Source organism: Hemicordylus capensis, chromosome 1 (genome assembly GCF_027244095.1).
Source record: "Hemicordylus capensis ecotype Gifberg chromosome 1, rHemCap1.1.pri, whole genome shotgun sequence".
Taxonomy (NCBI): Eukaryota; Metazoa; Chordata; class Lepidosauria; order Squamata; family Cordylidae; genus Hemicordylus; species Hemicordylus capensis.
This window is the reverse complement of record NC_069657.1, coordinates 188,087,098-188,100,766: the sequence shown is the minus strand read 5'-3', so window position 1 is coordinate 188,100,766 and position 13,669 is coordinate 188,087,098. Positions and strand designations below refer to the sequence as shown.

The window sequence follows — 13,669 nt, the reverse complement described above, 5'->3', positions numbered from 1 at the left end:
ACGCAAGGAGAGTTTTCCACAAGCAATTTAACATTCTTCATGTATGCAACCACGGCGGCCAGAATAGTATATGCACAGAAATGGAAGGACAATGAACTGCCCACAAAAGAAGATTGGCTGATAAAAATTTTGGAATATGCGGAGATGGCAAAACTTACAGTACTGATAAGAGATCAAAATTTGGAAGGTTTTAAAGAAGATTGGAAATCATTCTTACTGTACCTAAAGAACTATATTCCTAATATTGATTTTTCAACAGGGTTTGAAATTTAGTAATATTAGCAGGTTGAGTAGACTAAAATTGAGTTTGGTAAGATATAGGATATATGTTTTGAATTATTATAGCAAGGGTTAATTGTATAGTTAGTGATTCACGCTGATTGGTGAGCTGGACGTCAATTTTGGTTTGTTTAAATGTAATGAGATGTTCAAGATATTGTTAAAATCAATAAAAAATTAATGCAAAAAAAAAAAAGCATTTTTGTAGAGCATCCCAACAGCATGCCCTGAAACCCCATTCCCAACCTGATGCACTCAGAAGCAAGTCCCACCTGCCTGCTTCCCATGGCAGATGTTTATCTGCAGAGACAAACAATGTAATCATGGGCAGATTATTCCCATGATCTGCCTTCTGATCACAGGTAGAATCTGTCCACGGTTATAAATCTGTCTGCAGAGATGGGAGAAGAACTAGTCTTGTAGTTGCAAGCATGAATTGTCCCCTTTGCTAAGCAGGGTCTGCCATGTTTTGCATTTAAATGGGAGACGTGTGAGCACTGCAAGATATTTCCCTTAGGGGATGGAGCCACTCTGGGAAGAGCATCCGCATGCTTGCATGCAGAAGATTCCAAGTTCCCTCCCTGGCAGCATCTCCAAAATAGGACAAGATTTATTTATTTTTTATAGGACAAGATTTTTTTTACTGAACCAACAAACTACCAAAGCAATACAGTACATTGCCAAAGCACAATTATATACAAAGTAGTTGTTTGTACATCATATATCTACAAAGATTTACACCCAAGGATTTGGAGACCCACAGGGTTATAAAGTATATGCAGGCAATACTGTAACTCGGGGATGGGGGATTACAAGGCACATCAGGTAATCGGGGGGGGGGGGTACGTCCAACGTCCATTTCCATAATTTGTCCCATTGCTGTTTAGAAGAGATACTCTTGTCTTTTTGCACATAACCATACAAACTTTTCCAGAAGAGATTTACTGTCTCATCTGCGTGAACCTCTTGGTCACGTCTTCCCTCCCTATTCCTATGCAGGAGCATTGCATAAATGACATACAGGTTTACTAACCTGATTACGAGAAGGGGAACGTTCCAATTCCCTAGTATGAGGGCACCCATTCCATCCCGTTTCCTTGAAGGTTTCTTTCTGGGACCTCGAAAGGAGGTTCTATCGCTCAAACCCGAGGTTAGTTCTTCCCAAGTCTGTTTTTCCAAATCAGGCCATTCTAACAGCTTGCTTACTCCCTGCCACACTCTTTTGGCTACCACACACTCTTAAGAAATGTGAGTGGGTTTCCCTGAATGTTTTGCCTTGCTCACTAGCTTTCTGTTTGCAGGTGATTTTAGGACACTCTTGCTCGTCCTCTGGGAGCCATGGCTTAGCCGCATTAAGTGGCAGTACTTGGTGGTATAAGCGCCACCTTGTTTCCCATAAATGGAAAGGGACCTTTTTCTCCTTAAAGAGAGCAGTAGGGTGATCGGGCTGAGAGAGACTGCTGCCTGCAACCTTGGAGAAGCCACTGCCAGTCTGTGTAAACAATACTGAGCTAGATGGACCAGTGGTCTGACTTTCTATGTTCCTATGGCAGCTTCCTATGTTATTATGTAGAGACAAACACTGTAACCATATACAATGGGCAGGAGTGGGTGGGCTTCTGAGTGTGTCAGCATGCAGGCAGGGCTTCAGGGTGTGTTCTTAGCTGTTTTTATGAAGAGGGCTTCAGTCATTCTCCGTTTCAATCTTAGTCTAGATCTTATATTGATTAACTTCATCTTATCCTCATTTACCCATTTCTTACCTAAATACCACCTCCTACACACTACATATTAGCTAGTCTGTTACCCTTCTAGACTTTTGCCATTCCCCCCCCCTTCCTATTTATCTTATTGTTGTAACTATAGCCAAAACTAGAGAAGCTGGAAACACTTGTCACCTGGTTCAGATATGTATGGCTGGAAACCCTGGAGAAAAGTATCATTTCCCCCATAACCTCAGACTCAGATTGTAAAATAAGATGTGCTTTCTGCAGATTGGGCTGCTTGGTGCATGCACCAAAGTTATTTCATGTTAGCCCCTTACTCTCAATGTTATTCCCATTGACTTCTTTGAAGATACAGAGCCAGAAACCTTGTAGGCTAGGCACTTGGGCAGAGGGAACCCTAGGTAGACGTGACTGTGTGGAAGCAAGGTAGGAGGGAAAGCTACCCAGGTTTCCCTCTTCCCTTGCTTCCACACAATCACTTCTAGCCAGGTTTTCCTCCTACCTTGCTTCTACACAATCGAAAAATGGGAGCACACACAGCAATCAAACCTGAGAAGAACACCGTTTTTGTTTGTGTGAATAACCTCCATAAGTATTAAATCAAAACCAGACAGTGTTGCAAAATTTCTTGTTGTGTAACTAAAGTTCTATACTCCCCAGGCTGATAATAAACAGAGCCTCAAATGGCCCTCTAGTGGTCATGATAAAAAAAAAGCTTTTGCATTGCCTTCATAATCTTTTCTTTGAGGAGTGTCACTGTCAAATGCAAATAGGTGGAGGAGCCAAGTTCTCTGCCCAGCAAAAGCCCTGGGGAATTACAATGCTCATTTTAAACAAAACTTGTCAGTTCCACTTGCATTTGACACCAGACCATCAAGTCCCCTCAATTAGATACTATATTTGAATCACAAAGTTTTAGAATTGGACAGAACTTCGGAAATCTTCCAGTTCACCCCCGTGCTCAGTGCAGAAAACTGCTATAGCATCCCTGACAGATGTCTGCCGAGAGCCTAGCCTTGCATGAGGCAGGCTGTTCCACTGTCAAACAGTTCTTACAGTTAGGAAAATTTTGGTTAGGAATAGTTAGGGATCAAAAATGTGGTTACAATCAGGGCGGGGAATTGAAAACATTTAAAAATAATTCCTTCAGTATTTGATTAATCTCTTCTTAAACACTTATCACATGAATGTGGTAACAAATGGCAGTATGTAGCCATGCATGACACATCACTAAGGTGTGAAATAGCAGCCAATAATAGACGAGCCCTTTTGTCTATCAAGAACATCAATCCTCCTCCGTCCCCCACCAGGTCGGCACTGTCTGTATTTAGCAGTCTTGTGGTCTGTTCTTAAAAGCCATGCCGGGGTTGCTTCTTGCTTGAGAACAAGAAGTTCCCTGTTCCCAGCAGCCTGCCGCAGGGTGTCCAAGAAATGGTGTCTGCGGACACCATCTTGAGTGATCAGCATAGTGTTGTGTGGCGGGGGGTGGGGTGGGTGGAGGAGCAATGGAGGGGCAGGTAAGACTTGCCTCCCTCCTGTTAAAGCGACTACTCTTCACACACACACCCCCGGCAGATGTGCATGAAGCACTTCATGCACTTCCCTAGTTTTAACTAATTACCCATAATTGCTGTCACCCATATCCACTGCATCATTCCAGGACAGGATGGGTTTTTTTGTTTTTTAAATGACAACTGCTACTGGCTCAAAACAGACCTCATTTGTCTCATTCATTCTGTGGCCTGTTTGCTTCAGAACAAATTGAACTTGATCTAAACAGGTCTGAGTTCCACTCATATGAAAAATTAATCGACACCCCTAAAACATCTGAATAGGGTTGATAAAAGGAGAAAATACTCCCTCAAGAATGCCTTAATTAAGGTTTCAATTGGGCCAACAGTAAGAAATCCAACTCAGAGAGGAGAATTTAATATCAGATATTGGGTGAAAATCTCTATTGATAATTTGGGGCCTCTTGACAATAGTGAAATTTATATTTATATCCCACTCTTCCTTCAAGGAGCCCAGAGCAGTGTACTACATTCTTGAGTTTCTCTTTCACAACAACCCTGTGAAGTAGGTTGGGCTGAGAGATGCATGACTGGCCCAGAGTCACCCAGCTAGTTTTATGGCTGAATGGGGATTTGAACTCGGGTCTCCTCGGTCCTAGTCCAGCACTCTAACCACTACACCACGCTGGCTCTCCAATTTAACTCCAAGGCAGGCATGGGCGATGGAACATTGTGGAAACATGCTATGAGAGGACCTCATATTATGGGTACATAGTCCTCCTTTTTCTTGCCTGCCGTCATTTTTATACCGCCTGATATGTACATCTGGGTAGTCCCAGCCACATCACAGTTCACTGAACTGTTCTTATTGCTCTCGAACCCTTTCAAACCTTTATTCTCATACATTCTTAAGTCTGACACAGATGTACATGTGTTACCATGTTTTATGGTATGTTACCATATTTTTAAAATCCCAAGAAATTGCACATGGTTAGTGGAGTTTTTGCATCTCTTCCGCTGATGACAAGATGGTAGGAAAGTTGCCTTTTTCATGGAAGCAGTTGTTACTAAAATTAAAACGCTCCCTTTGGTATAATTAGGCCTTGAACAGCTTAGCTCACCAAAAACACCATGGCAAAAAAAAGGGGGGTGGGTGGGTTGAAAAACATTTTCTCTCATGTTTGGCATGTTTTGTTTTGTTTTCAGAATTTAAAGGCCTAGAAGACTAAATTCAGTCTGCCAAAGGAAGCCAATATGGAACTGAAACCATGGTGACCAGGACTGAAAGAAGAGCCTAAGCTAAAACGGCATTTAACTTCCAAATTTTGTTTTCTGTCATTCATCTTTGTCATGATTTGGATTCTACAAATTGTTGAACAGAATTCCAAGTTGATATACATATGGACCCATCGATGGACCCATCCTTGCTGAATTTGCCTAAGCCCCTTTTAAAGCCACCCAAGAACTATGATTCCCTCAATCCCCTGCACCACTTGGGGACTTTGTGGGGAGAAAGGTACCTTTTAAAGCAGAAGCTACTACAGATAAAGGCACACACTCAGCAAGCTGGCCGACTACAGCACTCCCTGGGGGAACAAATAGGACATCACACCTGCTGTCTCCGGCACCCACCCAGGTCCCATATAAGGGAGAGGGGTGGGGAGAGGGCAGTGGCTGTGAGAATCTGACAGGCATGTTGTTATGCAATGACAGGAGGGAACTTTGTCAGAGTTCTAAGTGTCAGAGCTCCCATCTGTCATCGCAGAACTCATTCCAATAATGCTCAACATAGGACATTTTGGAGTGGACACCCCAGTGATATCTGACAAGAGACACAGCAGATAGATTAGATAGATACTGTGTTAATTAAAGATTTGCTTCTAAGCATTCTTTCAAGAACTTCTAAGCAGTTCTAACACGTCTCCCCTTAGAAATTAAATGCTATAAATTAACATGTCCTATATTAGGAGGCAGTTCCTTGATTTGTATGATAAGCTAAACATTTACAAATGGGACCACATCACAATATAATGGAAACCAATAGTACTTTCACCCAAAGGTCGGGACCAAGTCAGCTATTACCCCTTCAGAACCCAGAATATAGAGCATGAAAATTGGCTGCTGTTCAAGACATTACCAGGAATAACGGCTTTTGAGTGCTTAATCATGGACTCCATGAAGATGAGTAATGGTAACAAGATTATTGTTACTGCCATAACAAAACTCTCCTTTTCATGACATTGCCCTGTTTCTGAAAAGTGTCCCCCCACCACCATCTGCCCGGACTTCTATCTCGTTTCTTTGTTTCCTGTTAATTCAGCGTTTACCACCAACACTGAATTAACCCAACATTATCTTTCTGTTCAAGCACTCTAACTGTCCATAGCTTGATTTCTCCTCACTTATTCAAGCCCTTTTCCCTACTCCTTGCCTCTGAGGTCCATTAGCTCCGCCCACCTTATTTCCATTAAGTGGCCTCTGAGTCCGTGAACATTCTACTCCATTGAGTTATATTGGAGCAGTGGTGGAGGTTGGCCCTCGGGATTTTTCCTTCAGATTTTTGTGAAATTGACACATTTATAGGCTACCCCAAGTCTGCCAATACCTCTCTCTCACCCACAGGTGCTCTAGTTATATGTCCATAAGGATAATAACATTTCCAACTCTTTCAGAAATAGATATAAGATAGTTTACAATAATAAAAACTGCAGATCCAACATATCATTTAACAAGATGATACAGAATATTATGAAATAATTTTTAGTGCTGAATGTATATATATTTGTATGTGTGTGAATAGTGTACAAGAGCATTATTTATTATGTACAATCTATGGACAGTGCACACACATATAGATTTGTACTTGTATTGTTACGTGTTATGTTCAGTGCACATACAGCAGTATGCTTCCTATCTGTACCCTGTATTTGAAGGAGCCTGTACCCAGATTCACATTTTAAATGAATGCATGTCGCCATCCATACAAAAGCATGTACATGTATACAGACACCTGTATTATGCACATACTACATAGTATGTTTGAATAGGGCTTAGGAATGACCAAAAAACAGACCGCATTTGTATTGGCCCCGTGTTCCCTTAACGTTAAGAATGGGAAAGAACTTTTAGTCATAGTGGTTCAATGAAAGAGGTTTATCAAGCTGCTGGATAAACTCATCCAACAGTAACTTTACATCAGTGGGATAATAAAACCGTCCGTAAAACATGAGTAATCTCTCCATCCAGTCGAAAACTGATCTTATTACGCATTGCTGTAAAAAGCATGCCATCTCTCCAATAGGCATCTGCTGTGCCCACCCCAAGCATTCTTTATTTACGGTAAGTTTGAATGTATTTGCCTAGCACATAGATATCCTCCTGCTTACTTCCACTACTTCTCCTGCATAAGCAATACATTGGCATAGCTTTGCCATTTGTCAGCCAGCAGTCTGTGAACACATTTGCTCGTCAATCTAATTTTAACCTTTTCTCGCACAAGCACTTGTAAATCAACCAGGCATTCTGTCGTTCACTACTCCTTGGTCTTCATATAGTTGTCTCAATTTTTTTTCCCCTAAGAAAATTTCAGGAGCTTTATCAAACATATTCCTTCTAGCTGGTGGGAAGAACATTACATTGAATTTGCTTCTAGACTGCGAATACCAGGATCTGTTTATTATGACACCAAGGATAAATGCTAGCAAAAATGGTTGATCATGGATGTGGCTAATGCGTTGCTGCACTTTCCAAAATGAAAGGCCTGCCTACCTTGAAAGGTGAGTACATTATAAATGCATGGCTGACAAATTTACAGCAAAAATTCCTAGATCTGGGTTTGTCTTTTCACTGGAATTTTTCAGTAGGATAACTGAGGATTAAATTCATCAGTGTATTTATAAATATAACCCCATTTGGATTTATTTTAGTGCAGAGTGCATTCTTGGCATTACTGAAGTTAAAGGAAACTTGGCCCATTTCATTAGTGGACCCATAGCTTTTTCTTCGTGTGAGTTATTAATGCTTATTTCCCAAGAATATTATTGTGAGCTATGTAGAACTGTCTTTGGTTTCTGTGAGTGGTTTTCGTTATCTTCTCTTGCTACTGAAGAGCAACACATGGTTTAAATCAAAGGCTTTTGATAGTATTCTTTCCCCCTCTTAGAACACAACTTAGCAATAAGCCTTGAGTCTTTAATTCCCATTATCAGTTTTGCTATGTTTCTAAAGATTTCAGTCATCCAAGAACTTTTTCACTGAAGAAACATCAAGGGACGTTAGAGCACAATTCAGATAATGTTAGGTGTACCTGTCAAATTGAAGTCCTTGGGAATGAAGCACTCAGTTGAATTCTTCATGCCCTTTGATTTCAGTTGACTTAACTTTCTCTGGATTAAACACCTGAGGAGTAATAATAAAACAATAATAAACTTTATTTTTTAGCCGCCCCATAACAAATTGTTCTCTGGGTGATTCACAAACTTTCAAACATTCTGTTACATAAACTCTATTGTTTAAAAATTACTTAAAAGCTATAGGGAAATGGTGTCATGGTTGGTCTGGGGAGCTCTGAGTTCAAAATCTCCATTCAGCCATAAAACTCACTGGATGATTCTGGGACAGTCACTTATCTTTCAGCCTAACCTACCTCACATGGTTGTTGTGAGTAGGGATGTTCATGGAACCAGCTCAGTGCACGGAGCCAATAGTGGGGTGGGGGGTGGCTTTAAGGATGGGGAAGGGTGCACTTACCCCCCTCCACCGCCACACTTCCCCCTCCGGAGCTCTGTGGATAAATAGTCCAGAGGGGCGGCAGCATACCTCCTTGCCACTCCGTTGTTTTACTGACTGGAAGTGCCGTGTACGTGCGTGTGCGTCATGAATGTGTGCAATGTGTGCACGTGCCCGCAACACACACATGCACGGACAGCACTTCTGGTCAGTAAAACAATAGAGAGGCAAGGAGGTACACTGCTGCCCCACTGGACTATTTATCCACAGAGCGTCGAAGGGGGAAGCGTGGGGGGGGAGTGCACCCTCCTCCATCCTTAAAGCCACCCCCACTCCCACGCTCGAACCGATTCGAATGTGGGGGTTCTGAACCTGTTCAGCATTCTAAAAATAGAACGCCAAACAGCTTCATGCACATTCCTAGCTGTGAGGATGAGCATAACCATGTATACTGCTCTGGGATCCTGGGAGAAAAAGCAGGAGATAAATGTAAAAATAAACAAATAAAATAAAGATAAATTTAGCCCACACAGTCTCTTCATTTTTAAAAAAAGATTTTGGAACATTTTACAGTAGTTAATTATTCTTGAATACAAAATGCTTATTAGTGGTTGATTTAGATCCAACTAAACACACATTTCGTGCTCTGAGGTTCAAAATTATGTCCATAATAAACATTAATGAACATTTCAGTCACTTAGAGAACTCAAGTTATACTGTTCTTGAAATGTGTGCTAATATTACTGGCACTAGAGCCAGTAGTGGGGTCCAGCAGAGACTTCACCAGCAGCTTAGCTCCTCTCCTGGCTCATTGCACAGTCAAAAGATTCTAAGCGCCGTACACATGAACATATGCTGTGCACATCCACATCCACACACTTGTAAGTCTGCTTCTGATGTGTGTGTTTTTCCTACATGGAAACCTCTTCCACATATCAAATGAATGAAAATGGTCATTCTGTATGAACATTGTGTGTGATTAGCATACATGCATCTTTTTGCTGCATACAGCAGATACATGCATGTGCTTTTCCCAGTCACCTTGGGCTTGTTTTTTACTGGGGAAACTAGCATATATAAATTCTTAAAATACATCTGATTATCTACAAAAGATTTTGACACATTTTCTTACATGGCAGCCTTTTTTAATGACTTCTTAAGTAATCCACAGATGCCAGTAACAAAATCAGTCACAGAGCAGACAGACCTGAAATTCTAAATACAGATCTACAGGTGGCCCTCGTTATTCGCAGGGGTTCTGTTCTTGCCTATAGGCGTGAATATGGAAACTGAATAATGAAACCTTGAGTCAATGGGAATTGGCGGGGTTAGGTTCCTAACCAAAAAGGAAGTGGCTAAAAAGCAACTGGGGGAAGAAATAAGAGAAGAAAAGAACAGTACTCTTGGTGTCCAGCAATGCCCCCCAAACCTTGAAAATGGTCGAATATTTGCCCCCCCCCAAAAAAAAATTAACCGCCACATAATGGCTCTCTGCTGGAAAATGACTTCTGATGTCATCTCTGGCCATTCAAAACTGTGGATAGGTGAATTTTGCCTAATTTTCTACCCGTGGATAATGAAACTCGGTCTCTAAGACACAATTATGGATAAATGAAACCACGGATATGGAGGCTGTGAATAACAAAGGCCACCTTGGATGGAGCTTACATATCTTCACAAAATGTTTCTCCTGCTACTACTCATGTGTATACACACACACACACACACACACACACACACACACACCCCTCTATGCAAACTACTTCTCCAAAGTAATTCTGATAGATAAGACAAAAATAAAATTAAAATTAAATTAATCTGATAAACAAATAAAACAAATAATTCTGGACTGGGAAATTGTTGTCCCATGTCCAGAATTTTATGTGCGTAGTGGTCTATAAATCAAAACAATCACATATGCAACTTAAATTGGTATGGTATGAGAACTTTCTTTTTTAGAATGTATCTGAAGCCTATATAATTCTTTGCAGAAACAGACAATATACAGGGTCCGTCTTCATTCTGAGCAACATTTGCCAGTTAAATAATCTTGTTATCATGCTAGGTATTTAGTTTTCTGAATTCATCTGGGGATTGGAATATTTTGGTTACGGATTTTTCCTGTCTCTCAAATAGATTCAAATTGCTGTATTTAAATGTCTTAAGTGGATGAAAGGATACTGATGCCTGTATGTAATTTAAATTTCCACAGTTTGAGAGAAATTATTTGTTGTTGCTGCAGGTTTGAGGGTTCATCCATTCTTGCAGGTCTAATAACATGTGTCCCAATCCTAATTTTGGTTAATATGCATATTATTATGATTTTGTTATATTTTATTTTTAATAATATTATACATTAATATGGATTAATATAGGGGTGAACTGGTCTTGCAGTAGAAAAACAGCATGCCTTTTTTAAAAAACAATCCTCAATGAGCAAATAATAAATGGCATAATCTTGCTAAAGTCAAGCAATTTTAAGCCCAATTAATTTTAGTGAGAGAGAAATAAGCAAGAGCTTAATTCTTCCATTGACATCAATTGTATGCAAAAATGCTTAACTTCAGTGGGATCATATTAAAAGGGGATATTCCAGCCAAGTTTACTGGGAGTGAAAACATTTGTTTAACTCTGCCATTGAAATCAATGGACTTAATTGATTTAATTGGACTTAAAAGTGTTTAAAATTTGGCCGGGTTGTGACTTTTCTTTTCTTTTGGACTATTATATACCAGCAAGTCCATTAATTGTACCATATCTGGAAACTACCACCCTTGATGTACAGGCCAAATATGTGCATGGGAACACACTACATCAGGGTTTCTTAATCTTGGGCCCCCATTGACTATGGGCATGGCTGAGGATGATGGGAGTTGTAGTCCATCAACATCTGGGGGCCCAAAGTTAAGAAACCCTGCACTACATGGATCATGAGACAAACCTTCTGTTTCCCTAGCTGCTTTCCTCACAAACACAAAGTAATCTTATATAGGGTTAACTGAGGGTTTATTCAGGAACAACTCCATCTTCTCCTTCCCCTTTCCCTCCCTTTTCCTTCCTGGCTCCACCCCACCCCCACTCTCTACAGGATCCCCACTGGGACAAACTCCTAAACAACAAAACATAAAAGATACTGGATAGAATATGCCTTCCAAAAGCTTTTTCTTGGCTACACCTCATTCTTAGTCAGGTTTTTATTTTAATGAATGGCACTGCATGCCAAAGCAGTGCTTAATTTCTAAAATGAGAAGTGCCAGAATCTGTACTGCCTGGAAGTCATTCCTGTACCCAGAAAGCCCCGAGTCCTGAACTCAAGATTTATGGGAGCTGTGTGTAGTCATTCAGGAACCAGCAAACTGAACATACACAGGCTCAAAGTCATCCTGCTTATTATGTATTATTTCACATGTTCCAGAGCTAACAATAGCATTGAAAGGGTGTTTCAGGGTGAAGTTTAAGCCTACTGAGCAACTGTGCTGACTCTAGAAGAAGACAGCTAGAAGGCCACAACCACAGTTACATTGGCTGACATACTGAGGCTACGTTCTCACAGTCAGGACAATCCTGATCAAAGAATTAACCAGGCTTGCTGAGCCACATGAAGCTGGTTGTGAGAACATAGATTTCCCTATGAAATCTATTACTGCTGATCCTGTTTATCTGTCCTGTTTAAATGCAGTTTAGCCACTGGAGTTTGACCAGGATTGCCTGGGAAATCTGTGTTCTCAAAACCAGCTCCACGAGACTCTGAAAACCTGGTTAACTTTTAACCGGCATCGTCATGATTGTGAGAAGGCAGCCTAAGAAAAATTTCTCAGCATAGTCCCAATAAAATTAAAAGGACAAATCAGGCAATTTTAACTAGTCCATTTAATTTCAATGGGACAACTTTGAGTAATTTTCAACTCAACTATCTTTGATTAATTTTCCTGCGTTCTCTTCCTATTTTGGAATGCTTTGCTTTACCTGGCATTCCCAGGTCATCACTCCATGATAAGATCTGAATGTTAAAACGTATTTGTTTGGCCCGGTTTTTCAGGGTTTTTAAAATCAGTTTTAATATTTTAACCCGGTTTCAGGGTTTTTAATTATTGCGATGGTTGAATTGTTGTTTTAAAATGTATTAAAATTGTTCATTGTTGTCATATTGTTTTTAATTTTTGTTTTAGCTCTTTACTGTTTTAATGGTTGGTTTTAATTGTAAACCACCCTGCGCCATTTAGGAAGGGCGGTATAAAAAGCAAATAAATAAATAAAATAAAATAAACGTCCACACCTATGCCTTAAGATGCATCTGTGAGCATCTCCCTAAAGCTTAATGTCTCAGGTTTTGCCTTCGATCGATTGTCCTTAACAGAAACAGTTGTGTGCACAAGCAGGTGACTTGCTTTTACAATTTGAGTTGATTAGCTGTCATACCCAACTCATGCGGGAAAAGAGAGTGAATGTAGGTCATCTGCTATGTCCTCAATTGACCAGCTCATCTGTTGCCAGACAGTACATGTCACTCCAACTCTAATGCAGGTAGTGCATTAGACCTACCAGCATGCGAGGCTAAGCTGTACCAGAACAGCCTTCTTGCACAGCAGCATTGCCATCTGCGCTAGAGCCCTGCAGCAGCATCGGCAGGTCTGCACCATGTCCCACGTTACCCTGCAGGACATGCAAGCCAATATCACTAATGATGGTTACAAATCATTAATTGAGTCTATGCACATCAAGGATGCGAATGCCTTTATTTCAAAAGGTGGGACCGTTTGGCTTAAGTTGATAACCTTGCTATAGTTGTTCAAAGGCATTAAAAAGTACTCCCAGTTTATATTGTTAATATTCAGTGAGGACGGTTTTGCAGTTTAATCTTGAACATAATCAAATGTTTATTTTATTTTAATGTTTCTATCCCACTGTTCCTTGAAGGACCCCAGAGTGGTATGCGTGGCTATGTTTATCCTCACAACAAGCCTCTGGGGTCGGCTGAATGAGGATTTCAAATTAGGTCTCCTACAGTCTAGTCTAAAACGCCGACCACTACACCGCACTGGCAAATATGTCTTACCTCTTGCTGAGACTCCTTTTTCTCCTGCCTTTTGCCTCCCCACCCCCATCGTGAAATCTGTAATGTGTGCCTCAGTCAGCGGCCAGTGCTACCATAACTGTGTTTTTGCTGTTTGTGTTTGGATCCATAGTGTTTAGCATTGTAGATTTGTTTTAATAAAGTTTTAAAAATTAAAATTTAAGAATGATAATCTATAAAGGTTAGGTGGTATGTGGCAAGCCCCACCCCACCACAGCTGTGACCAATGAAAACATGGGCCTCTAGCCTGGAGAGGAGTCACAGATAGGAAGCAGCCATGGCGGGTGGGATGGAAGTGGTGGGGATGTGGTCGGCGGGGCACGGTGCTCCAGTGGCATGGGCAGCAGAGA

At 40.8% G+C, this 13,669-nt stretch overlaps 1 protein-coding gene and 1 long non-coding RNA gene across 9 annotated transcripts in view; one reads left to right on the top strand and one right to left on the bottom strand.

Moving 5' to 3' along the window:
• LOC128329558 (uncharacterized) overlaps positions 1 to 11,300 on the bottom strand; it is a 59,409-nt gene extending 48,109 nt beyond the window's left edge. For all 7 annotated transcript variants that reach the window (XR_008309706.1, XR_008309700.1, XR_008309705.1 and 4 more), the window contains exons 1-2: positions 11,187 to 11,300; positions 7,824 to 7,915 (exon numbers count right to left, since the gene is read on the bottom strand). This is a non-coding gene — a long non-coding RNA (uncharacterized LOC128329558). The remainder of the gene's footprint in view (positions 1 to 7,823; positions 7,916 to 11,186) is intronic.
• ITGB6 (integrin subunit beta 6) overlaps positions 7,027 to 13,669 on the top strand; it is a 115,980-nt gene continuing 109,337 nt past the window's right edge. For both annotated transcript variants that reach the window (XM_053260882.1, XM_053260892.1), the window contains exon 1: positions 7,027 to 7,293. The gene's annotated coding sequence lies outside the window, so the exon portion shown is untranslated. The remainder of the gene's footprint in view (positions 7,294 to 13,669) is intronic.